This window comes from Podarcis tiliguerta, assembly GCF_965153285.1.
Source record: "Podarcis tiliguerta genome assembly, chromosome: Z".
NCBI lineage: Eukaryota > Metazoa > Chordata > Lepidosauria > Squamata > Lacertidae > Podarcis > Podarcis tiliguerta.
In genome coordinates, this window is record NC_139553.1 from 31276344 (window position 1) to 31301600 (window position 25257).

A 25257-nucleotide genomic window follows, 5' to 3' on the forward strand; every position below is an offset into this window, starting at 1 on the left:
TCTCGGTCACATGGAGAGATATAACTTCACAGAGAAGTGGGACTGGCAAGGGAAATGGCCCGCTAGTCATGGATGAGGGAGAGGAATGGGAAACATTCAATGTATCCATCTGTAGATCATTTGCATGCTGCAGGGCTTCATACAATGTTTCTAAACAAATAAACAAAGCATAAATGAAAGTTTTGTTCATGGTAACATTAGCATTGTATACAGAAACAACGGGTTCCGTTCATATCTTTATGTATTGGTTCATTTAAATTGGTTGTACTTTCCCTCTCCTTTCCTTCTGAAAAGCTCAAAGCAGCTAACAAAAAATCAAACCATGACTTAGCAATTGAGAATATTTGTTAGGAAACAGCAGCAGAGATAACCTCCCCTCCTCCCCTTATCTTTACTTATTTGCTTCCGTTTTAAGGGGGGAAGAGAAGCATGCATGTGTGAAAAGCAATGTTGTCCAATGAAATTTGATATTGTGTCACACCAGGCCCACAGATTTTTCAAGAAAAATTCAATGGTGCATTACCTGGCTATCAGCCTGAGTGTAGTTCAGATTCTGCAGTTTGATTGCCCCCAAATGGCAGAAAATGCAGAGTGCTCTGTGTCAGAGCTGGCCCACACCTCCTTGCAGGCATGTCTTAAACTTTAATACCAAATATCAAAACAAAAGGGAACTCTAATCCAGTCTAAAGGAAAATATCTATCTAACATGTATAATCTCCGCCACAATTCACACCCTGCCATCAAATAACTTTTGTCTCACTTAAAGCGCTCAACCTTTTCTGAGGATGCACACCTCAGAACACATAGAGCCAGAGAAAGCTAAAACATTCTGCAGCTTGATTGTCCCCAAATGGCAGAACCTTCAGAGTGCTCCTTGCAGGAGTATTTTAAACTTTAATACCATGGGGCTCCAACCATTTGTGCCATATGACCAAGTAAGGCATCTTTCCAACTGCAGCAGCCCCATTTCCTTTGTAAAAGTTGGAAAAAACACAGTTCCATGGAACAACAAGTAATGTCGTGTGAAAGCAACATTGGAAAAAATAACAGAAGCCCTAACAGAATAATCAGCAACACCAAAGCAATAATCACCACATCTAAATACAGCCTATGGTGCAAAACCATTCAATTCTTTATGTCCCTGCTATTTGCAGAATCTAATGATCCCAGCAGAGCTAAATCTCTGCTGAGGGCTTGTTGCCTCAGTTGGTCGGAATCACGGACTGCAGGTACAAGGCAGGGCACACTGAGCAGACCTCCTGGCCACCCAGGGCTTTAGCCCCCTCAGTATTTCTAGACAGGGTGCTCAGTTCCCCCAATATTGAGGGGCCCGACATCCCCCACTGCTGGGCTCTTGCTATGGGGCCGCACATAACTGTCACCAGCACCTGCGGGAAGCCCAGGGCCCTGTTAGCAGCGAGGGACATGCAACAAATATGAATGGCCACGCCTGGCAGGTGAGGCGAAGATGGGTGAGACAGAAGGGGAAACATTTGCTTTTATCTTTTTGCATACTGCAGGACCTGATAACAGGTTTCCAAACAGATAAACAATTTTTAACCAGGAGGAAGAACTAGAATGATTGGCAACTAGAGCAAAATTTTTAGTTTTATCATCACGTCCACATTTGACCACATAGAGCCAAGGAAATGGGACTGGCTAGCAAGGCAAAATGGAGCAGAAATTGGATTGTTAAAACCTCCCACCCCATTTGGGACAAACTGGTGGAGGCGATAGCGATGGGCAGCTACAAGAATTCTTGGGGGAAACGAATTTGCAGAACTATTAAGGAAACAGTTCAAAGTAAAATATTTAGGACCAGCAAACAACTATCTTGGTCTGGAGAACCAGTGATGGAAGTTTTTTGTTAAGTGAAAGAGACACAATAATTGAGTTGCTTGAATGGAACAACAAGCACAACTGGTTATAAAGCTGGGAATTGTGTTGCATGATGTGTGGATACTTTTATATATGTTTATAATACTGTATTTCTGGTCAAATGAGGAGGGGCTGTTAGGAAAACATTCTTTAAGAAACAGATGAAAGTTCCTGGAAGCTTTTAAAAGGGTTCCAGAATTTTCTTTACAGCATAGGAATGGCACCCTAGGATTGATTGGTGTCCATTGGAGGTGCAAATAAAGGGAGGAAGTTGCAGACTGCAATGTCCGTACAAGGAAAACACACACACAAACGGACACACACTGTCTTTGCAGATTATGGTGGGGCCTTCGCAGATGCCTCCAGAGGTTGCCTCTCCTGCAGAGGATGATTTGCTGGGGCCCCGGGCACCTTCTTCCAGAAGGAAACGTCATCTGAGGAGGTGATCCAGGAGGAGGGCAAAGAAGAGCAGGGATGGTGATTCTACTGTACTTCATTGTCAGGTAAATCGTCCCAGAGCTCTGATGCAATTCAGATGTCACCTTGGACCTCTACAGGGGTCAGAGTGAGGCCATCCCAGGCCTTTCAGCTCCACCTAAGATAGAGAGGCGATCGCCATGATGGAATGTTAGAATCCAGGTTGCCAAGATCCCCACAACTCGTTGGGATTGTAGGGACGCAGACATGTGGACTGCTGAAATGGCTCCACATTTCAAATGGAAATTCCCTGAGCGATAGAAAATGAAGTAGGTATACAGGAAGCTGGCTTGGCAGCAGCTTTGTTGGGACTTCATTAGCGGTTCTTGCCAGCATCAGCCCTGTAAATATATGCATCTTTGTGTTAGGTGCTCTGGGTATCATTCGGCCACTGCTTGCTGTATTAGACAGGCACCCCTTTTTGTGGTGGAGAAGGGGGCTCAAAGCAGCAAGCCAAAAATGCCCCCTGTCCAAGCAGGGCTGGGGCTGATAAGCTACAATTCAATACCTCTTGCCCATACTCTCATTAGATTATCTCCCTTGTAAGCCTGGCTGGAAGCTTATACAGATTGGTCAGCTGTTTTGTACTTGTGGGAAGGGTTTCCCAATATTTTAGGACTCCCGTGGCTGTCCAGCCCATGGCCTGGAATACAGCAAATCTAAAGTCAGTTAGAGAGCTACCTGGGGTAGCCAGAAAGCAGATTGGAAGAAGCTTGCATTGAGGTGTATGGCTGGACCCCTTCGATTCTCCTTTCATTCTCAACTTGCATTTATCCCCATTGGGGATTGTCCCTAAGAAAGCCCCATGTGATTTCTGTCTGATCCATTATTTATTGCATCCCAAAGACCCCCGTGAATGACGCCATCCCATCAGAACTTTATTCCCTGAAATACACATCCCTGGATCAGACGGTTAAGCTTATCAAAAAGAGACTGGAAGAGGGGCCTTGTGGGCAAAAGGCGTTACTGAATCAGCTTTTAGGTTATTGCCAGTTCACCCTCAAGATTTTAAGTGGTTGGGCTTTCATTTGGATGGCGCTTATTATATTTGAGTCCTTTAGCACTATCCTTCATTGGGCTTTGCGAGTTAAGTCTGGTTCACTGGGGTGACCCATTATCTTGATTATTCTCCTGGCTGGATCATGTGACACCAGCAACTGCGTAGTCTTAGTGGACACCTTTTATTCCCTCGCTGAGGAGCTGGGTGTCGCATTGGCAGAGGGTCCTTTTAACGTATTTAGGGATCCAGGTGGATATCGTTGCTCAAACATGCCACTTGCCTATGGAGAAGCTGTCTGCCTTGAAGAAAGTTATTTTGTAATACTTCCTCTGAAGCAAGTGATGCTTCATCAGATCCGATCTTGCTGGGTCATTTAATTAATCTTCCATACATAGTGGTTGCCCCAGGCCCCCCCTTCCGTTCCCGCTTGGATATCCAGATGGGGAATGCTTTGGGAGGAGTTCCTTCCTTTGGTGCAGTCGAGTGTGACCTGTGTAGGTCCTCCCACAGCGCTGGTGGTGCAGCTGGGCAAAAATGATTTGCTGTCTTCCTCCAGCATAACCTTACATTCCTGCATGCAAGAGGACTTGGGTGAGTTGATGGCAGCTCTCCCTGGACTCCAAATATTTTAAAGCATTGGTTCAAGGTGGTCTGGGGTGTGTGTGTTGGAGAACCTGTTCCCTCCAATGCGCAAAGGTATTCCGTTAAAGGTATCCAGGGATTCACCATGCTTTTGTTGACCCCTTTCAAGGGAGCATTTGGGGTGAGCTTGAGTCCGATCCTGGTTCATTGCTCCCCCACGATGTTTACCTGTACTGACGATATGGTGGGGCCCAGTCGTCAGTGCTGCCCTGCTGAGGTCAGGTGCAGCTAGTCGGGAACCAATGCCTAGACACCACCGAGCAGGCCAGAAAGTGCATTAATAAGGCAGCAGTAAAAAAGGTCCTTGCTTTAGGTGGTTCCGTGATTTTGCACCCTGTGATTAGCTTCAAGGCTGCTGCCCTCTTTAGGGCTGATGGGGTGCACCTTTCCCTTCAGGAAAAAACACCTGGTTGGCTGCTGTTGCGTTGGGTTTGAAGGAAGGGTTGAAATTGTGAGTGGTTTGGGCGGCGAGATTCAGTGCTTGATTGGCAGTTAGGCATTGGTTTAGGAATTGGTTGGTGGAGAGGTATGGATTGGCTGTGCCTGCCCCTTCAAAATACTAAAAAAGTTTAAAAAAAAATCTAGAATGAGGTATACGAGGAGCTGAAAAAATGGTTTAAGATTTTGTTTACAAAAAAAAAGCCAGAGGCTTTTCTGTTAGGCCTAATATCTTATGACATCCCCAAACACAAGAAAAATGTATTCCTTTATGAAACAGCAGCTGCCAGAATATTGATTGCAAAATACTGGAAGGGGGAGAAAATCCCATCACTATTACAAACTTGGCGAGTTTGTAGAAATGGCAAAATTGACAGCAATTATTAGAGGCCACTCAAATCAGAGAATAATTAGAGAGAGGGATGGAGTGAAGGAATACATGAAAAAATATGGTAAAGACATAAGCACAGGGCAGGGCAGCCATCTCTCTCTCTTTCTCCACATGCATCGAAGAAGCAACATTTGCTTAGCCAAAGATGCCCTCTTGACTTCCAGCCAAGACAAAAGGACTGTCTTCTTATGGAATAGTTTCCAAGTAGATGTTACTTTTCTAAGCTAAGTCTGCCTTCTGGGATCCGATTGTAAACAGAATGTTTTATACTTTTATAGAAGACTGTGTCGTGTCTTATCTTTTATGAGGGAAAAAGGGAGAAATACCAGAACAGTTATTATAGAGGCTTTAGTGAGCCTGAGCAAATGCATCCGCTGCAAGTTTTAAAAAGGGGAATGTTACTCTGCTAAATTGTGGAACTTGTTAACACAAGTTGAAAAAGGATATAATCAGACAATATATCCTCTCTTGCATCCCTGAACATTCCCACAAAAATAAGTACTGGAAGCTAAAACCCCTTGGTGCATTTTGCCCCTCAAAGCCTTTAGCATTAAGAAGAGAAACATGAAGGGAAATTGGGCAAGATATAAAATGTTATTAGAGGGCAAATTAATAAATTGAGATGAAAAGACTTTGAAATCCATAAATATTTGATAGACTGGCTCCAATACTTCCAACTGAGTGAAAGACAAGAAAAATAGGGTTTCCTGGAGAAATAACAAAATGACTGGGAGGGGCTGTGGAGGGAAGACATAAGCATGTTATAAGGGGGTGGTCCAAGATACCCCAGGGTGAAGTGCAAACCTCAACCCAACAAGTCATGTGTCCTTAACTAAGTTTTACACTCAGAGGCTGCTATCTAAAGAAGTATCTCCCATTTCTAGGAAGGCCACTTCAACTTCATTTAGCGCTCAGTTGCTTTCTTTACTGTCTTCCCACTGCTCCCGGGCAAGCTCTATGGGCTCACAGACATCCCTGAGGTCCATAGACTATGCTGCCAACCACAGGGCAGACGATTTCCGCAAGCTGAACAAGGAGTGGGAATTCCACTACTCTGTCATCCGGTCCAAGCTGAATCACATGGTTCAACTTAAAGCCTAGGCAGCGGATCAGCAAGAGCCTCATAAACCTCAGAGACTTTGCACTGTATTCATCATGACTGCTTCTGAGAAATGGGATCATGAGAGCTGTCACACCTTACTGCCATACAGGGGGTGCTTCTGGCTTGGTGGTGGTTGTTTTTTTTTTTTACTTGGCTGCCCAGCCATTTTTGTGATACTGCAAGCCTTCTCAGGCTTTGCCGTGCCATGGAGAAGAATGGTTTGGAATGCCAATCAATATGCACATTATACCTTGCAGCACAAAGGCAGCCATCGCATGGAAACACCTTCACGTTGCTCTTTGTGGCTTACATTTTGTGTGCGTCACTTGTAAGTGCTCCAGCCTTCACACTTGCCAATTCTGTACTGCCCTTACAAATGTTGCTTTCTACTGCTTTTTTGGTCTAAGAAATCATGGGCTAACTTGGTTTCATCAAGGGACAATAATATTAGCCATTTAGAAAGTGCAAAAAGAAAGTGTTTGCAACTGTGATTGTAGTATTCATCTTTTTAAAATATAAACTTTGCAATTTTTTCACAGTTTCTGTATGGACATCAGCTATATGTATAAATAAATCATCATCAACATCTTTATACCCCACCCATTGGCATGGGTTTCCCAAGGGACTCTGGGGGCGCTTACAGCATATCTAAAAACATCCAGCATTAAAAATCTCCTGATACACGGCTCAGGAGATCGAGAGGGAGAAGGAAGTGAAGGCAGGAAGGGTAACCATGTCAGACCACTAACTCCTCGAAATACAAATGTCTTCCGGATAGATTGCCCATAAACTCCACCCCTTGGTCCAACATGGTTACCTCTTCCATGCTTAGCTAATCTGTTCCTCCTTCCCTCTCTGAGGAAAAAAACCTATACCTTTTCCCCATACAAATGTTTAACTTTAACATAGAAAATGCACACTAATATAAGCAGCATCAAAATTCCCAAAACCAGTATAATCACAGGGTGTCAAGCCAAATTTAAAATGTTGGTCATGGTAGGGCTCTATCCTGAAAATATGTCCCACCAATGGTGTGTGGTTCAATCCTGAATATTCTGAGTGACTCTTCTTAGCTTAGCTTGTTTTACTACGGCAATATTAGTACTTTGCATTATGACACATTCCAAGTTTTTCCACAATCTTCATGTGGTTTCTCATTCCTTTTCTCCAAGCAGACTGAATCCCTCGCAAACACCCCATCGGATACCTGCAGCCACACAACACAAACCCTGCCAGCACTGAACTTTTCAGTTACTTCAACCACTCCACATTTGCTGAGGGTGCATTTGCATTCCTCTCAGCCAGGAATGCCTCCTTCAGGAGGTACAATGACACCATTTGCAGCCACTGGAATCAGCCAGCAAGTGATCCACAAGAGCCAGACTCTGGACTTGAAAAATCCCAAGCACATTTATCTGGATTTTTCATTCTCTCTGCAAGAGGAGAGAAGCGAATGACAGTGCTACATCTGGCACAGTCATTAAGGAGGTGCATTCAGGGATTAAACAACAAAAAAGAACCACTGAAATATTGAGATGAAGAATAGGAAGATGAAGAGGAATATGACAAGATTGGTAACCCCAGAATGCTTTCCATTATTGAAGTTACAAGAGATGCATTCTGACAAAATGAAAAGCTGAGTAAAGAAAAAAAAGTTGTAGTGTGGGTGTTCACCTATGTTGGTGCCTTGTTCAATCTTGTTGCAGAAAAGAGGGGAGAGGATACCCTGCTAGATATATAGACTTTCGGATTAATCATATATATATATATATACATTATATATATATAATGTATATATATATCTGATGCGAGAGTAGCATGGATTTCATCTAGTTGTAGAAAATGAGTGAAAAGAACATGCAAATTGTGGAAAAAGTGGAGTGGTTGAAGTAGCTGAAAAGTTCATTAAGGGCGGGTGTGAGCTGTGTGGCGGTACCACCTGATGGCATGTTTGAAAGAGAATCCGTTTTGGTGTGCAAAGGACTGAAGCGTACCTATTGCTGATGTACGTACAGAAACTGGGAACTCCTGCAATTTTATTTCCTGGCATAGAGGAAGGGGGTGTGTGATGGTCGGGGACTGTGGAAATCACCCCTCTGCAAATTGCCTCGTGGACCGGCAGAGCACGGAGGAGAGGGGCAATCTGGCGGCATGGCAGCTGCCACCTGATGAATCCCAGAACTTGGCCCATTTTTCTCCAAACCTCCATTAGCAGCAGCAGCAGCAGCAGTGGGAAGGGATGGAGCAGCCAGCTATTTGCTGCTTTCTAAGCAGAGCACCCTCCTCGTTTTTGTTAATTAATCCCTGAATGAACCTCTCTAATGACAGGGCAAGATGAAGTACTGCCTCTCCCTTCTTTCCTTTTGCAGAGAGAATGAAAATCCAAATAAATGCTTTTGGAATAAGCATATCGGTTTGTAATGAATAATGCTTTACAGGGTTAAAGAAAAAGAAAAAAGCTATTAAAAAGTACTAATATGGAAGTAATCTACATTAGACACAACAATACAGTAAGAGTAAAAATTTTGAGGTCCGAGAACAAAGGAAGGAAGTCAATATGTGTATAGATATGTATTGATTAGAATAGAATGATTATGTGGTTTTATTTGTAGATGTATGCTTTTTGTCTTGTTTTTTACTTTGTTTTTCTTTCTTTTGTGTATGTTTTGTTTTTCTTTCTTGTTTGTACAGTATTATTTTGGATTTATTGTTTGTAATTTTTGTTATGAATTTGCACTGAAAATAAAATAATAGGAAAACCTCTATCTAAAATGTATAATCTCCTCCACAATTCACACCCTGCCATCAAATAACTTCTGTCTCAATTAAAACGCTCAACCATTTCTGAGGATGCACACCTCAGAACACAAAGGAACAGCGGAAGCTAAGACAAATAGATTTTTTTTGTCTTTGGGGATGTCACTAGATATTAGGCCAAAAGATTTCATGAGGTGATGTACAGCAGGGTTGGGCAGGATAATAGCCCAAATACCTAGAAACATAATCAATTTCTTTTTATTTGAAAACAAAACAAAAATAAAAATCAAAGGTCTGGTCAGTGTGCCCTGCCTTGTACCTGCAGTCAGTGATTCTGACCAACTGAGGCACCAAGTCCTCAGCAGAGAATTAGCTCTGCTGGGATCAGTAGATTCTGCAAACAGCAGGGGCATGTAGAATTGAATGGTTTTGCACCGTAGGTTGTATTTAGATGTGGTGATTATTGTTTTAGTGTTCCTCATTATTCTGTTAGGGCTTCTGTCCCCCCCCCCCCCATGTTTCTTTCACACTACATTACCTGTTGTACCATGGAACTGTGTTTTTTCCATCTTTTACAAATGAAACGGGGCTGCTGCAGTTGGAAAGACTTTTTAAAGCTTCCAGGAACATTTATCTGTTTCTTAAAGAATGTTTTCCTAACACCCCCTCTCATTCGAACAGAAACAATACAGTAAACAGGGCTGCTGCGGTTGGAAAGATGCCTTACTTGGTCCTATGAAACAAATGGTTGGAGCCCCATGGTACTAAAGTTTAAGATACGCCTGCAAGGAGCACTCTGAATGTTCTGCCATTTGGGGCAATCAAGCTGCAGAATGTTTTAGCTTTTTCTCTGTGTTAAGGGGTTTTGGAAACGTTCATGTAGCTGATGTCTGTACAGAATCATTAACGCTTCCAAAACCCCTCGACACAAGTGTCCTTTCTCCTTTTCTGCACCCAGATACAATCCCTTGCCAACACCTTACCAGAAGATGCAGCCACACAACACAGACCTTATATAAACCATGGATAAAATATAAATATCTCCTGGAACCTACAACCCCTTGGTGCATTTCACACATTGAAGCCTTTGGCGTTATGAAGAAATAGATGGAGGGAAATTGGGCAACATATAAAATGTTATTAGGGGCGGAAAATAATAAATTAAGAACTTTGAAATCCATATATATTTGACGGACTGGCTCCAATACTTCCAACTGAATGAAAGACAAGGAAAATAGGGTTTGCTGGAGAAATATCAAAACTAAAGGGAACTCTAATCCAGCCGAAAGGAAAATATCTATCTAAAATGTATAATCTCCTCCACAATTCACACCCTGCCATCAAAGAACTTTTGCCTCACTTAAAACGCTCAACCTTTTCTGAGGATGCACACCTCAGAACACATAGGGACAGAGAAAGCTAAAAGATTCTGCAGTTTGATTGCTCCCAAATGGGAGAACATTCAGAGTGCTCCTTGCAGGTGTGTCTTAAACTTTAATACCAGGGGGCTCCAACCATTTGTGCCATATGACCAAGTAAGGCATCTTTCCAACTGCAGCAGACCCATTTCCTTTGTACAAGATGGTGTGGAAACTGTTCCATTTCAGAACAGGTATGGAAGTTTGAAAGAAACATTTTGGGGGGGGGCAAAAGCCCTAACAGAATAATCAGGAACACCAAAGCAGTAATCACCACATCTAAATACAGTCTATGGCACAAAACCATCAAATTCTTCATGCTCCTGCTATTTACAGAATCTCCTGATCCCAGCAGAGCGAAATCTGTGCTGAGGACTTGGTGCCTTAGTTGGTCAGAATCACTGACTGCAGGTACAAGTCAGGGCACACTGACCAGACCTCCTGGCCACCCAGGGCTTCAGCCCCCTCAGTATTTCTAGACAGGGTGCTCAGTTCCCCCAATATTGAGGGGCTCAGCATCCCCCACAGCCAGGCTGTTGCTATGGGGCCACAAATGACTGTAGAAGTATCAAATAGAAATATCCTGTAGAAATATCAAAATGACTGGGAAAGGCTGTGGAGGGAAGACATAAGATTCACTGCATGTTATAAGGGGGCGGTGAAGAAGGAGGGAAGGGAAGGAAACGCTGTCCTGTTCTCAGATTGGGGACAGCCTCCCCCCTCCTTCTTCCCAACCTGTGGAAGGACCAGACTCAAATTCCTCACCTCTTGACCCCTCAGCAAATGTCCAAGTTACAACCCCAGGGTGAAGTGCAAACCTCAACCACACAAGTCATGTGCCCTTAGCTAAGTTTTACATTCAGAGGGTGCTATCTAAAGTGGCCTTTCTAGGAAGGCCACTTCAACTTCATCTAGCGCTCGGTCACTTTCTTCACTATCTTCCCGCTGCTCCTGGGCAAGCTCTACGGGCTCACTGACATCCCTGAGGTCCATAGACTATGCTGCCAACCACAGGGCAGACTATTTGCGCAAGCTGAACAAGGAGAGGGAATTCCACTACTCTGTCATCCGGTCCAAGCTGAATCACATGGTTTCTATTCTGTCTAGCAGGGGCAATGTGGCAGAAAACTACATAGGCTGCCACCCAGTGAGGTGCAACTTAAAGCCTAGGAAGCGGATCACCTCATAAACCTCAGAGACTTTGCACTGCATTCATCATATGACTGCTTCTGAGAAATGGGATCGTGAGAGCTGGCACACACAATTGGCATACAGGGGTTGCTGCTGGCTTGGTGGTCGTGGTTTTTTTAACTTGGCCGTGCCATGGAGAAGAATGGTTTGGAATGCCAACCAATATGCACATTATACCTTGTGGCACAAAGGTAGCCATCGCATGGAAACACCTTCACGTTGCTCTTTGTGGCTTACATTTTGTGTGCATCACTTGTAAGTGCTCCAGCCTTGACACTTGGCCAATTCTGTACTGCCCTTACAAATGTTGATTTCTAGTGATTTTTTTTTTTTTTTTTTTTTTTTGTGATACTGCAAGCCTTTCTCAGGCTTTGCTGTGCCATTGAGAAGAATGGTTTGGAATGCCAATCAATATGCACATTATATATTGTGGCACAAAGGTAGCCATCACATAGAAACACCTTCACGTTGCTCATTGTGGCTTACATTTTGTGTGCATCACTTGTAAGTGCTCCAGCCTTGACACTTGGCCAATTCTGTACTAAATGTTGCTTTCTAGTGCTCTTTTGGTCTAAGAAATCATGGGCTAACTTGGTTTTACCAAGGGACAATAATATTAGCTGTTTAGTTTGTTTAAAAAACCCGCTAGTGTCTCTCTCTTTTTTGTCCCAATATAGGAACATAGAAAAATATTTTTTTCTATGCAGCTGATGGCCTGATAACAGATGGCTAACAAAAGACAATGACAAAGACAATGTGCAGTGATTTGTAACTTTTCCAACAGCTATTGCCATATCTTAGGGCTCCTTTTTAATGTGTTTTGAGTGAAATCCCTGAAGTTTGTGGTTTGGGTGTGGCTCTTCACCTATGTAGATGCCTTGTTCAATGGGCTGGCAAGGCTGAAACCGGCTCTCATTTCTCTATTCACTATTCCACTTGGTTATGAAAAGCACTGGATTGAAATTGACCATTCTTGTGAACTAAATTCCACCCCACATTGAGGGTGATCATTTTTTAAAAAATATTGAGTTGATGGCACAGTGAATGCCATCAACCCAGTGTGATCCAGGAGTAGCTCCTATACAACCGTCCACTGTCACTTAGATCAGTGACTAGGCACCATGCAAAAAGAAAGGGTTTGCAACTGTGATTGTAGTATTCATCTTTTTAAAATATAAACATTGCAAGTTTTTGCACAGTTTCTGTATGCACATCAGCTATATGTAATAAATAAATCACCATCTTTATACCCCTCCCATTTGGCTGGCTTTCCCAAGGGACTCTGGGGGGCTTACAGCATATCTAAAAGCATCCAGCATTAAAAATCTCCTGATTCATGGCTCAGGAGATCGAGAGGGAGAAGGAAGAGAAGGCAGGAAGGGTAACCATGTCAGACCACTAACTCCTCGAAATACAAATGTCTTCCGGATACATTGCCCATAAACTCCACCCTTGGTCCAACACGGTTACCTCTTCCTAGCTTAGCTAATCTGTTCCTCCTTCCCTCTCTGAGTAAAACAAAAATTCACCACTTTTCCATACAAAAGTTTAATTTAAATATAATGGCATAAAATACATATTAATATAAGCAACATCAAAATACCAAATAGAAGTATAATCACAAGGTGCCAAACCAATTTTAAAAGTGGTCATGGTAGGGCTCCATCCTGAAAATATGTCCCACCAATGGTACTATGAAAGAGTTACTCCAGAGCTGGAAAAGTAGTATCCTGACAGTACTGGGATACTGGAGCAGGACCTAGCCCCCTGTCACACATCAAAAGTGGGGAAGAAATTCATAACAGAGCAGCAAATACAGGTACTTGATTGGCCAGGGAATTCCCCGGATGTGTCTCAATCCCATTGAGAATTTGGGGGCTATATGCAAAAGTCTCCTCTGTGCTGTAAACTGTATGACTATGGAGAAACTCATTCAGGCGCTGATTCAAGTGTGGTACAGGGATCCGAAAATCAACAGTAACCATTCAAAATGAGTAGACTCCATGCCAAACTGTGTTCAAATGCTGCTTAAAAATAGCAGAGGTCATATCCATTAATAATGTACATGTCTGTGAGTTTTGTACATCTCTGTGTGAGTTTTGTACAATAAAGTATTGTGTGAAACTCATTGTTTCAATTAATTTGTACAGCGCATTGTTATGTGTTTAGTAAGACATGGACACACACTAGAACTGTTCACATTACTGAACCAAAAACAGGTCAAACCCCCCTTAATTCAGAGGGCGCACAATGTGAGTTCCTGCATTAAAACAGCAGTGTTTGCTGTGATAACCAGATAAATAAATCAAGTTGACTTTCAGGTAATACTATATAGTATGGCCCCTGGGCCATTGCTTCTACATTTATGATGGTCTACCGATTCTGACCTAGATTGAATATTTTTCTTTCAAATCAGTATATAATAAATGTTTGGGGGAAATTGAAAGGAAACCCACATCCCGCCCACTTTAGTAGTCCACAGTTGGTTAAAAAACGAAGGCCTAGTTAAAAAGGAATTACTCATTTTGCTAAGCTCTCATATTAACAGTTTCACCACATTTCAGAAACTCAGGAAGAAGGATGGGTGTGTGTGTCCTTCCTGACCCTCTGAAGATACTCAGCCTCGTGTGCCTAACCCCAGCTGGAAGGCCTTACGACTTCTCAGCAGAAGCTCCACCCTCCTGGAAGAAGACCCACAATGCCACCTACCTTGGAGGGCCACTGCATTCTGGGTGGCAAGGAACTTCAACTCCATACCGGCTGATGGGAAGAGCAGCTCCATGATCGACCAGGGCATGGCTCGGTATTGCCCCTCCATCTTCCAGAAGTACTTCCACACCAGCTGTGACCTAGGACCAAACAGCTAAATGCCAGATGGCCCAAGAAACCCCAAATAAAAACCTATATGACTACATAGAGGATATTTTCTGCAATCTACCCCCCCCCCCACTCTTTAACAGAAATCTAATTCTAACCCCCTACTCCCCCACCCACCACACTCTAGGACAGCACAACTACATTGGTTAGATAGACAATACAAGGTGAGAGACACAGGGCAACCCAGAGGGGTTGGCAAGGAATCACCCTATACTGTAGATAAGCAAGATAGCTTAAAAGCAATTACATTATGTCTGTATGGCATAAATTAGGAAACCTCATCAAAGGAAAACACATCACTTCATATATAAACACCAGGACTGAGCATGCCTACCTTAACTTATGAGGAACAGGAATTCATAGACAGTCCTATCACCCAAGAGTAAATAGATATGGTCCTCAAAAACCTGAAGCCACACAAAGCCCCAGGCCCAGATGGCTTTACAGAAGAATTCTATAGGAAATTCAAAGAACCCCTGATGCCCTACATGACCTGCCTATTCAAAGGTATCATAAAAGGGGGGCCCATCCCCAAAACATGGACCTACTTCAACCTCGTCAAAGGAAAACACACCACTTCATATATAAACACCAGGACTGACCATGCCTACTTTAACGGATGAGGAACAGGAATTCATAGGCAGTCCTATCACCCAAGAGGAAATAGATATGGTCCTCAATAACCTCAAGCCATACAAAGCTCCAGGCCCAGGTGGCTTTACAAAAGAATTCTATAGGAAATTCAAAGAACCCCTGATGTCCTACATGACCTGCCTATTCAATGATATCATAAAAGGGGGGCCCATCCCGGAAACATGAACCTTCTCCAAAATAGTCTCCATCCCAAAACCACTGAAAGACAGCCTCAAAGTAGAATCACACCGCCCAGTCTCATTAATAAACCAAGACGACAATATATTCACATCAAACTTGGCCAACCGCCTAAAAATTTTCCTACACAAAAAAATTCCCCAGACCAGACTGGCTTTCTCCCTGGTTGCAATATAACAGATCCCATCAGGAAACTACTGAACACAGCGCGGCAACTAAATGCCCACTGACAATTATGCCCCTAAACACCCACAATGCTTTGGATTGCTTAGAGTGGAAATACCTATTAGCAGTACTAACGTGAAATTTGGCCCCAACTTCCTGCAAATCCTCAATCAAATAAACTCCCAAGCCCCAGCAATATGGAGGACTAACAATAGGGACTCTAATACCATAGCAATCCAAAAAGGCACAAAACAAGGATTCCCACTGTCTCTCTTCTTATTCATCCTGGCTCTGGACCCTTTAGCAATCTGAATCCGAGCAGCCACAGACATCAAGGGAGTGGAAATAAAAGGCAAAACCTACAAATTAGGACTCTTTGCAGATGACAGCACCAGACCCCATAAACACAGCAACCTCCTTAATCAGAGAACTCAACACATTTGCAATGTTTTTGGGCCTACAGGTAAATTTTGCATAGTTGGTAGCTATGTGCTTCCCATACCCAAAAAGAACTCGCTAACGTCACCAAGATAAAACTTTGCCACAGCAAGTTCAGATACCATAGGGTGCAAAGAACCTGAAACCTCAATAAAGTATACCTCCACAACTACAACCCCTTGTTGGCAGCAAATTAACGAAGACCTAAAGAGATGGAACAACATCAACTTCACTCTCTCAGACAAAATAGGTAAAGGGTAAAGGGATCCCTGATCATTAGGTCCAGTCGTGACCGACTCTGGGGTTGCAGTGTTCATCTCGCTTTACTGGCCGAGGGAGCCAGCGTACAGCTTCCAGGTCATGTGGCCAGCATGACTAAGCCGCTTCTGGCAAACCAGAGCAGCACATGGAGACGCCATTTACCTTCCCGTCGGAGTAGTACCTATTTATCTACTTGTACTTTGACGTGCTTTCAAACTGCTAGGTTGGCAGGAGTAGGGACTGAGCAATGGGAGCTCACCCTGTCGTGGGGATTCAAACCGCCCACCTTCTGATTGGCAAGTCCTAGGCTCTGTGGTTTGACCCACAGCGCCACCCACGTCCTCTCAGACAAAATAACCATGATCAAAATGATCACCCTCCCAAAACTAACCTACCTATTTCAAACAAAAAAACAAGAATAAGCCCCAAATACCTGCACCTCCTCTCCACAGAGGGAGGATGGGGAATCCCCAACATACATTGCCAGACAAGTATGCTACATAATCCCATATATACTAGAAGATGAAACAAAACAGTGGATACACCTGGAGAGAGACACAATTGAAAATACCTGCACCACAGCATACCCAATTCCAAACAAACTACACACAGACCATGCTTAAAGCATGGAAAGCAGAAATAGGCAAAGTGTCCCCAACCCCATCCCCACAAATTCCCCTGCCACACCACCCATTATTCCATCACACAGCACAAAACCTCCAGATAAAAACCTGTCAAACAAAAGGCTTATATCGCCTAACCGACCGCTATAAAAATGGCAAACCCTTGCCAACACAAGAAATACAAGACAAACTAGAAGACGCCCAAATGCCCTGGTTAACACACTACCAACTACATGCCCTCTTAAACAATCCAGTAGTAAAATCAGCAGCAACCAGGCCCCTGACAACCTTCAAAAACCATCCCCAAAAACCTCCTATGACATTAACCCCACTCAGTGGACCAGAACATGGTCTAAACCCTGCTTTCAATCCATATCAAAGAAAAGGAAAGCACTCAATCTGAAACATACCTACAGGTGGTACCTAACACCAAGGAAATTAGCGCTAATAAGCCCAGGTAATTTACCAAAATGCTGGAGAGGGTCACATACCTCCACATGTGGTGGGAATGCCCCCAAATCCAACTCTTCTGAACAAAAATCATATGAGAAATATGTAAAATAACTAAGCAAGTATTAGAAATCACCCCAGAACTGGCCCTACTAAACATCTTTCAAGACAACAATGCCCACTCAAATCACGAAGAACTCATAACCCACCTATTCTCAGCAGCCAGAAACATCATAACCTGGTGAGACCTGTCAGGAATAAGTATGGACCAATGGTACCAAATAGTATGGGAAACTACCTTATTAAAAAAATTAACCAATAAACTGAAACTGACACAGGGACAAATAGAAGATGCTCCCCTTTATCACATACATAGCCCAACAAGACAATGACAAAAATTCACCAACAGAATACAAATCAATATGGCTAACCTGATCCAAAACACACACACACCCCACTCAAACATGAAAACAAAGACCAACACAGCCAGCCACAAATGAACAGCCACACCCTAGGCCAACCCCAACCTCTCTCACCACCAAAGGAAGACAAGCGAACAGCAAAGAACCTGCACAAGCAACGCTGACACAAAACCCCACATATATTACGTAAAATAGAATCACCCGAACTCATATTTTCCCTCCTCCACCTCTTTCCCCCTATTCTTCCTAATGTCTCAGCAAATGGGGAAAAAATGTGTTACGTGGGGGGGGGGAATACGAGACAGAGACATTGCACATACCTTTGTAAATCAAGAAAATCTTTACTAAAAATACATTTTTTAAAAAAAATGAAACTGACCTGTAGAAAACGTAACTTGAAAAAAGAAACATTGCACATACTTTTTTAAACCAAGAAATCGTTAATAAAAAAGACATTAAAAAATATTTGGTAGGAGAAGAAGTATTTAAAAATATTGACAGTTTCGCCACATTTCAGAAACTCAGGAAGAAGGATGGGCGTGTGTGTACTTCCTGACCCTCTGAAGATACCCAGCCTCAGGTGCCCAACCCCAGCTAGAAGGCCAGCCTGCCTTAGGACTTCACAGCAGAAGCTCCACCTGCCTGGAAGAAGACCCACAATGCCACCTACCTGGGAGGACCACTGCATTCTGGGTGGCGAAGAATGTCAACTCCATACCGGCCGATGGGAAGAGCAGCTTCATGATGGAACAGGCCATGGCTTGGGAGTTCCCCTCCATCTTCCAGAAGCACTGCATCAGGCGTCTTGGGATACATCCCTGCAAATACAGTCCTGTGAGAAGAACGCCAGGAAATGTTTGGCTGGCACAGAGCCTGTCCTCTAAAGGGAGAGGCAGAACCTAGGGTGCTCAGAGGCTTGGGGCGCTTTGGCAAAGTAAAAGAGGAATATTGGACAGCTCTAAGATGGAATCTAAAAGGTAAAGGTACCCCTGCCCATACGGGCCAGTCGTGTCCGACTCTGGGGTTGCGCCCCCATCTCGCTTAAGAGCCCGGGGGCCAGCGCTGTCCGAAGACACTTCCGGGTCACGGGGCCAGCATGACAAGCTGCATCTGGTGAGCCAGCGCAGCACACGGAAATGCCGTTTACCTTCCCGCTAGTAAGCAGTCCCTATTTATCTACTTGCATCTGGGGGTGCTTTCGAACTGCTAGGTTGGCAGTTGCTGGTACCGAGCAACGGGAGCGCACCCCGCCACGGGGATTCGAACTGCCAACCCGACGATCGGCAAGTCCTAGGTGCTGAGGTTTTACCCACAACACCACCCGCGTCCCGTAGGTGGAATCTAGATACACATAAAAACCCCACTAGTAAAACACATATTTTAAAAATACCAGAGGCCTTTTTATTAAGTTTGGTAGGAGAAGAATTACTGAAAGATAAGAAAGTACTGTTTATGTATGCGATGACAACGGCAAGAATACTACTTACCCAGGGATGGAAAGAAGAAAGAGCCCCATCGAAAGGAGAATGGATAATGAAGATGCTGGAATATGTGGAGATGGCAAGGCGGACCGGGAAAATCAGGCACCAAGAGTTTAACCAATTTACTAAAGAATGACATACCTCTAAAGAATATATTAAAGAACACTGTCAACATTTTAAAATGTTGGCTGGATTGACATAGCACTTGTAATTTAAAATAACAAAGGATAAAAATGAAGCACAATAATTTGGAAAAATGCAATTAGATGCAGTTTAAAAAGGAAGATAAATTTTGGAAGCCAAGGGAGGGGTGGAGGGAAGTCCGGGGGAATCCCATAAAGGTACTGATATGGACTATGGTGTTATGTAAGCGTGTGTGTGTGTGTGTGTGTGTGTGTGTGTAAAAAATTGTGATTTTTCTTTTTGAAACATTGAAAATAAAAAAAAATAAAAATACTTTTTTAAAGTGTTTTGAAAAATATATTGAATTTGCCATGAGCTCAACCTTGCCATCTACTGTCTAGCTGGAACCTGTGCCAAGGTGGGCAACCAAGATGATCAAGAGTCTAGAAACCAAGACTTATGAGGAACGGTTGAAGCAGCTGGGTATGTCTAGCCTGGAAAAGAGACTTGAAAGAGGTATGATAACCATCTTCAAATATCTCAATGGCTGTCACATGGAAGATGGAACGAGCTTGTTTTCTCCTGTTCTGCGGGGTAGGACTCAAACCAATGGCTTCAAGGTACATGAAAGGAGATTCAAATCTGAAACACTTGGAAGACACAAACTTGGTGAAAGCTGCTGCACAGTGAGGCCTCTGCTCAAAAGAGGATCCCTTCTCTGTCAGAGCCAAGGTGTATCTTGTCCAGCACCCTGCTTCCATCAAGGACTAACCTGATCCCCCTGGATGTTCTTAAGTGGCTCCCCAGCAGTTGGTATTCAGAGGTAGACTGCTCCTTCAACAGGAAGTTCTATTTGGCTATTCAAGCCACTGACCACTGATAGACTCAGCCAAACCCAAGTTCTAGAGAAGGCTTCACCAACCTGGTGTAGCCCAAAACATCTCGGGGGGGGGGGGTGGCACTATGTTGGCAAAGGTCCAACACAGGGTGTATGTGAAAAAAATGGCACTATTGCACTTTGAATGGAAAAAATCTAGGAGAATAATGGGAAATGTTTTCAAATAGCACCTTTAACCCAATAGAGCAAAACGCTTGCTTTGCCACCAGGTACATAAGGGAATGCAAGGAGGACATTTTCGTAAGATCAGCCGTATCAATGGAACAACTTCCCTAGGAGGAAAATATGCAGCTTTCAGAACTTTGAAGTTTAGAGGAAAAGCAAGTTAGAGGCAATGGAACCAGAGGTTCTAAAATCCTGCAAGACTGGCAGAAAGTGGATAGGAAAAGTGTTTTTCTCCTTCTCATAACACCAGAACTCGTGCAGGAACCAGTGCAGGAAGATTCAGAGCAGATAGGAAGAGTCTACTGGATCTGGCCACTGGCCCCTCTACTCCATCATCCTGTTCACAGTGGCCACCCGGGTGCTCCTTAAAGGAAACCCACAAACAGGACAGGAGCACAAGAGCAACTCTCCCCCCCCTGCGGTTTGCAGCAGCTGGGATTGAGAAGCACTCCTGTCCTGCCCATGCAAGCAGTGCTGACAGGCAGGGAGGCTTCTTCCCTGTGCATTAGCTCTGCCCATCCACAGAGCAGCCCTGTGTCTTTGGCTGACATCTTGGTGGTCACGGTGGGAACAGGATGCTCAACTAGATGGTCCCCCTTTGGCCTGGTGCAGAAGGCTCCTCTGACATTCCTATACACTGCTGGTGAAGACAAGTTGCACGTGTTGCCTCAGAATATGGTCACTCCAACCCTGCAAGGGAGGGAGAAATATAATGCCAGATGAAAACTCAAACCATCTTAGTCAGGTCAACAGAAAAGTCCAGGCAGGAGAGTTCCCACTTCCCAGTTCAGCCATGGAGAGCCCAGCAGCAGCCAAATATTGAGAGCCATGCCACCCAGGAGCACATGCCAGCTTTCTTCCTGGGCACATTTGACAAGGCAGTACATCCCACTGAGCACTGCAGGACTCAATTCCAAGTAAGCATACGGAGGATATGGACAGCATAGCTGCACTGCAGAAAGTCTCTCTCCAGGGTCAGGCAGGCTGCTGCACTTCAAGGACTAAGGAGAACTAAGATGCTGGTGAAAGGAAGCCCTTAAGATTTCTAGAGACTTGCGCCCCCTAGTGACAAAAGTTCCTGCTCCTCTGCAGCTGCTCTGGGTCAGCAGTTGGGCTCTAGAAAAAAACATTTCTAGGAAAACCAAGAACACAACAAAGAGGACTGTGCTGTACCAAATCTGACCACAGGTGCATCCAGAGTTCTGTACTGACTGTGAGGAGCCCATCATCATATCAGACAAGGGGACATTCCCAACCCTACCCAAAGAGGCCAAGGATTATCCTGTGGAACTTCTGCCTGCACCTCACCTTCCCCACAGAAGCTAAAGGCACCAAGGAGGAAGGGATTCGACGTGGGGTGCTCAAGCCAAAAAATGGGGGGTTAGTTGGGGGGAAACCAAGACGCAGCGGCTTAGCGTCCTTTTTTTGCGCTGGAGTGCGTGCGGCCAACACAACCCACCGCGCCAGGCGCTGCCCTCGCCACCAACGTGCCCAGGGCGCGAAGGGTTCCTCGCGTCAACTCAGCCAGGCCACCAGAGCGCTTCGCCCCTGCCTGCCCTTGCCAGGAGAAGCTTGGTCGGCAGGCAAATCCCGCTCCCCCACGCTGGCCTGGGACGCGCGGCGGCTAGTCCAAGCCGGGTCCTGGCGGCACTCAGGGCGGGACGGGGTTCCCTGCGCGGGGGCGCCTAGCTCCCGCCCCCTAAAAATCGCGCGCTTCGGACTACCGTCTCCCTGGCCCATGTCCATACACACGTGCTCTCCGCATCTTCAGACCCGACTCTTTTCCCAGCCCTGCCTGGAAATACTGCGGGTAGAGTAACCCTGGGCTCACCCCCCCACCCACACACACACCGGACACATCCCCAAAGCCACAGCCAAGGCTGGGGTGAAGAGCCAGAGGAGAGTTTGGGGTCTCTAAAGTTGCGCGGGACTCCGGAGTTCGGAGGCGAAGCGAGGCGGCTCCCCAACCCCCCTTATCCCCCGCCAGACCCCTACCTACCCCAGGACTCTCCGCCGTCCCGCAGCACTTGGAAAGGGCAGGGATGCGCTCCGCCCGGATGCTGAGCGGAGCCGCGGCCAGGAGCGCACCCTTCGCCAAGGAGGAGGAGGAGGTGCAGCAGCGAGCGCGCTCCAAGCACCCATTGCCACCCTCCCTCCCGCAGCGCCCGGCAGATGGAAGTAGAGAAGACGCCGAGGACGCCCCAGCTGATAGAAACAGAGATCCGCAGCCCCGCCCCCTGGCCAGTTTAAACTCCAGCGAGTTAAAGGGACTCTGCTTCCCCATTTCACCCCCACGGGGACCACACACCCTCCAATAAAGTAAACCCCCTATATCTTGCGAATACACGTGTATTCAAGCTTATAGCCTGGTTCCCCAAGGAAATCCAAAAGTCCCCATGGCCGCCAACTTTTCAGCCTCCTCCAGACCCTGCCTTGAGGGTTGGCTCCCTAACAGTCTCCATTGTTTCCCTTTCTGTCCCCGGACTTGTCACCTGCAGATTGCTTTCTAGCCCTGCGTTTCCCTTAAAGGCACAGGCACACCTGGCAGGCTGAAAGACAGGAGGTTAGCGAAGGCTGACTTAAGCATGCAGGTGGGAGCCACAGGCACAGGAAGATACAGGAGCTTTGGCAAAAATCTATAATCTGATTTCCAAAGAACATCCAGCATTTAGGGTGGCGATTCTAGGAAAGACCAGCTGTCCATCTGAGTCTTAAAACCAGCAGTCACACAAACAAGAATTAAGCCAGCAAAACTTTTCTGTTTCTTATTCACCTCTCTGCCCCCAATCTCAGCTAAATAGGAGGTGACACTACACAGGTAGGAGAAGGTGGCACTCTGCACATTCTCGTATTCATTGGGACTTTGGGACTCTGGCTGAAATTACTTTTCAGCACACACTTACTTGGGAATAAGTAATTGTGATTTTAGAAAAACTACAGTGTTTAGAGGAGTGGCTGGTTTAGAAGATTTGGCTGCCACTGAGTGCTACAATGACAGAGTTCCTGGTTTCTTTTAATTGTTGCATTGGTGACCAGCTCAAAGTGAAGAAGCCTCCAAGCCTTGACAGAAACATGCTAGGAAAACCAATGAACTTTGGACACATTACCCACGTTAGAACAAGAGAGGGCAAATTCAGGAACAAATGAATTCCAAAGGAGGCTACAACAACAATAATCCTTCAACTGCAAAGGTGTCAGATGTTTGAATGAGAGAATGAAATGCCAGTTTGGGGATGTGATACTTTGAAAGCAGCTGGCTGTAAGGAGGAAAACGGCCCGATTTTATTTTATACATTGTTATATTTAGACTATTAATGTGCTAGTAAGGCTGTGAAATGCTAAATTTAATGCCACCTCTTGTTTCTGTGGAAGCCTGTTCATGTTGGAGATTGAATCTTGACATAACCATTTAGCTATAGCATCATGACCACAATTTGTTGTCTAAAAGCAGCATTGAAGACGGTAGCTACATTTTAATGAACAACTCCACTAAAGATGCCTCAGGTTTTGGAGTGCTGCTGGGGGATTAGAGAGACTAGATTACACTGCTTTAAATTAAGAAATTAAGTGATTCACAAACTTTGGCTCCCATAAAATAAAAACCTTCCAGTCAGAATCTTGAATTAAAAATCAAAAACACAAAACAATAGTAATTGTGAAGCACCAACACTTTCTGAACAAGGGTAAAGGTAAAGGGACCCCTGACCATTAGTCGTGGCCGACTGTGGGGTTGCGGCGCTCATCTCGCTGTATTGGCCAAGGGAGCTGACTATCCACTATCTACTTGCACTTTGATGTGCTTTCGAACTACTAGGTTGGCAGCAGCAGGGACCGAGCAATGGGAGCTCACCCCCTCATCGTGGGGATTAGAACCGCCGACCTTCTGATCGGCAAGTCCTAGGCTCTGTGGTTTAACCCACAGAGCCACCTGTGTCCCGTCTGAACCAAGGAAGAGCACTTAAATTCTAAGAATTAACAAAACTGCAATGTTTAAAGTGTCCACTGTTTCTTTGCAAAAGTGGAGGATAGGGAGAGAATCAGAACAGGTAAGGGCCACACTACTTTTCACTCTTTTAATTAATCTGAAGAAGCACAAACTTGAGGAATATCCACTTTATGAAATCATGCTTGCCTACTGAACTGTTGAGAGCTGATCTAAGACATTTTGCTGAGGGAAAAGGAGCGGCCAGTTTCTTCTAGCACACAAGGCAGAAAGCAACAAAGCGCATGGGTAGGCAAACTAAGGCCCGGGGGCCGGATCCGGCCCAATCGCCTTCTAAATCCGGCCTGCGGACAGTCTGGGAATCTGTGTGTTTTCACATGAGTAGAATGTGTCCTTTTATTAAAAATGCATCTCCGGGTTATTTGTGGGGCATAGGAATTCCTTCCCCACAAAAAATATTGTCCGGCCCCACACAAGGTCTGAGGGACAGTGCTCTCCTGCTCCTTGTCCATAAAACATCTAATAATAATAAATTAAAATCATGAACAACCAGTTGCCCCTCTCAGGGCATCTAAAATCAGCTCCCTGAGGCAGCCCTCCTATTCTGATGATCAGGAACCTGCAGGTAACACTCCTGAGCACCTCTATGCTAATAAAACACTCCTCCCCTTCCACTTCCGCCGCACAGCTGTTTAAAGCACCACTTTCCCCTGAAAAGTAGCAGCCTTCCTATTCCTTTTCTTGCAGCATCCCATGCTCCCATTTCTAGGAAGGCCACTTCAACTTCATCTAGCGCTCGGTCGCTTTCTTCACTGTCTTCCCAGTGCCCCTGGGCAAGCTCTATGGGCTCGCTGTCATCCCTGAGGTCCATAGACTATGCTGCTAACCACAGGGCAGACTATTTCCGCAAGCTGAACAAGGAGAGGGAATTCCACTACTCTGCCATCCGGTCCAAGCTGAATCACATGGTTTCCAGGCTGTCTAAGAGGGGCAATGCGGCAGAAAACTACATAGGCTGCCACCCAGTGAGGTGCAACTTAAAGCCTAGGAAGCGGATCAGCACGAGCCTCATAAACCTCAGAGACTTTGCACTGTATTCATCATGACTGCTTTTGAGAAATGGGATCGGGAGAGCTGGCACACATAATTGCCATACAGGAGGTGCTGCGGGCTTGGTGGTGGTTGTTTTTCTAACTTGGCTGCCCAGCCATCTTTGTGATACTGCAAGCCTTTCTCAGGCTTTGCCGTGCCATGGAGAAGAATGGTTTGGAATGCCAATCAATATG

At 45.0% G+C, this 25257-nt stretch overlaps 1 protein-coding gene across 2 annotated transcripts in view; it reads right to left on the reverse strand.

Annotated features, from left to right (window-relative positions):
• The window catches only part of LOC310669839 (putative G-protein coupled receptor 34), a 334470-nt gene extending 320445 nt beyond the window's left edge, over positions 1–14025 (reverse strand). The window contains exon 1 of one of the 2 annotated variants that reach the window (XM_083424265.1): positions 14004–14025. The gene's annotated coding sequence lies outside the window, so the exon portion shown is untranslated. The remainder of the gene's footprint in view (positions 1–14003) is intronic. The other variant, XM_083424263.1, reaches the window with a different exon arrangement.
• Between the last annotated feature and the right edge of the window lie 11232 nt (positions 14026–25257).